General features: G+C 37.0%; 1 pseudogene; it reads left to right on the top strand.

Moving 5' to 3' along the window:
- LOC107662561 (F-box only protein 15-like) overlaps positions 1-2,753 on the top strand; it is a 12,391-nt pseudogene that overhangs the window by 1,008 nt on the left and 8,630 nt on the right.

The following is a 2,753-nucleotide window of genomic DNA, read 5'->3' as shown; positions in this document are numbered from 1 at the left end:
AATAGCGGTCTATTTGATGACTAGTCTATTCTTGGGCTATGATTAGACGTCTATTAGATTTTCACTGACAGCCCAAATTTAGCCTTGTTTTAGCCTAGACGTCTAGGCTATGTTTAGACGTCTAATAGACGTCTTTTAAACGCAAAATTGCTTGCTGGGTTATGAGGCGCCTAGCTGGACAAAAGTGAAGCGAACACGGAGAGAGAGTGACAGTTCGCGAGAGAGGCCGAGTGTGTCCAAGAGAGAGTGAGATGCGCGAGAGAGACCGAAAATGTGCGCGAGAGGGACAGACAGTGCGCGAGAGAGACCGAGTGCGTCCGAGAGAGAGCGAGAGAATGCAGACAGGGTTTTATGTTTACGCGGCGCGATGCAACGCAACGCGTTAAAAGACAGTATAAGTCATTATAATCAGTAATTATGTCCCCACTGGATGCAACAAATGCCTCGTTTGTAATGGTATTCGGCCAATCACAACGCATTGGATAGCTGGCCAATCACAGCACACCTCGCTTTTTCAGACCGATGAGCTTTGTAAAAATCGACGCGTTTCAGGCGGGGCATAGAGGAGAAACAATAATGTACAGTATGTGGAAAATAATGTGTGTTTTTTTTTTACTTTAAACCGCATAAACACATTTCACAAACTACACAAAATAATGTTCTTTTTAGCAGCATCATATGACCCCTTTAAAATGCCACGATGCCACCATTATACTGACACTCATATATATTTTATATATATTTATATACTATCTATCTATCTATCTATCTATCTATCTGACTTAAACTAGGATGCCACCAGAGATCATTCTCAGGATTCTCTCTTGGATCCTGGGTCTCTTTTCTGTATTAGTTTCGTCAACAAGCATTTCCAGGAACTCTCCAACAACAAGTGAGTGAGTTTTTTTTAAAAATTTTTTAGACCTTCTCTCTCTCAAAGCTCAAAAATTAATCAAAATCATTATTTCCTCATCCCGGTGTCCTTGCAGTTTTATGTGGTATCAGTTTTACATCCGCGAACGTAGCAAAAAGAAGAAAGCCAGTCAAGAAGATCAGATGATACGTGATCTTGGTATGGTGGGTGTGCAGGAGAGGCCAAAGAGATACTGGAGAAATGCATTCTTCAAAGAAATTTCCGGCCTGAATGTGAACAAGTGGAGAACAAAAGTACAACGCATTGACCCTTATTCAGGACTGCCGCGACATACAGAGGAATTCATAAGGTTAGAGATTCTGGCTTTTTTTAAATTTAGTTTATTTGCGAACTCACTATTAATTAAATGTGTAGATCTTTCAGTCAGTGTCTCTTAAAAATCCGTTTTCATTTTATGGTTATTGTATCCTTTTTTAATATGATGAGAGCATTGGTTTGGCATGGTGACATGTAATCTGTTTCTTTATATAAATATGTACGCATAAACTATCTTGAGTTGTAGTTTCTAGGTTTCTAGTTGTTTTGATTTATTTCTTTCAATCCTCTTTTTGTACGTCCCTACATCTACATTTAGTAATACACAACAAGACTTTGTAGTCAAAATATTGTCTTTGTTGTGACCTATCTAATTTGTTGAAGATGGCATATTCCCCATCAAATATATGTCAGGATGTGTTTTTCCCTCCTGCAGTGTCTAGGCTTATTAAAGGTGAGTGTGAGAGTCAGCGTCTTAGATTTGCTCTGTGCTCCTGGGCGATGGGATACGGAAACACGCTTGATGATCTGCAGGCCGTGGCGTGCTGTTGTCTTAACCTCTGATTAGAGCTGCCGGGCCACTCAATTTTTCGACTCAAAGAGCGTGTGGCATACAGGGGGAATGAAAGTAATTGTGGTCCCCTCAGAAGGCTGGGTGAATTGTAGAAATAAATTGCTTGGCCCCTACCTCTTGCCCAGACAAATCCCCATAGGTTCCTCAGTTACAAAGACACCGAAGGATGAGATTTACTTCGGTAATAATCATCTCCACTGACTTGCAGACACAAACAACAGCTATTAATCTCTCTGGGACTCTGCTTGTATCTCTTTTTACAGCATTAATTGATATCATATGGTGCCAATGCCCGGCACATGATGCATCATATTAGGTATTTCCCCAACCTAATGCCCTGCTTCTTTCAGAATTAATGTCATTCATTGCTAGTATCTTACCAAACAGACACTTCCCTGCTCTTAATCAACTGAATTAGGTTAACAACAGTACCTGCATATAAGTCAGGCAGTCAATTAATCAATCAATATTATTTTTACTTTCAGTTTTCATATTTCCATCTGAACACAGTTTTGATTCTCAGGTAAATTAATCTTATTTTAAAGATGCTCAGGATACTTTTGCAGGAAAACTAGAAACAAATACAGATTATTTTTAGCAGCCTTTTTTTAGTGATACTTTGGCTCTTTACCTTGTATTCTCCACATTTAAAAATAGTTTTGTATATATTTTAACTTATGTATGTATGTATTTATTTATTCATTCATTCATTCATTCATTTTATTAACTTGCATTATTAAATACAAATATCTCTGAAAACAACATTATCTTTTAGTTTTCTTATTTCAGAATTGTAGCATTTTTGCAAGTAAAGAAGTTTATCTTGTTTTAGGAATGGTCTTTTTTTTTGTAACCCATTGGCAACATTTATATTATTATTTTAAACATAAACCTGACTGAACTTTATTAGAGTATTGCTTTATATATATATATATATATATATATATATATATATATATATACAGCTGCCCCTCAAAAAATTAGAATATA

The sequence above is a fragment of the Sinocyclocheilus anshuiensis genome, unplaced genomic scaffold, assembly GCF_001515605.1.
Source record: "Sinocyclocheilus anshuiensis isolate Anshui unplaced genomic scaffold, SAMN03320099.WGS_v1.1 scaffold1197, whole genome shotgun sequence".
Classification (NCBI taxonomy): domain Eukaryota; kingdom Metazoa; phylum Chordata; class Actinopteri; order Cypriniformes; family Cyprinidae; genus Sinocyclocheilus; species Sinocyclocheilus anshuiensis.
This window is presented reverse-complemented; position numbering and strand designations above follow the sequence as displayed.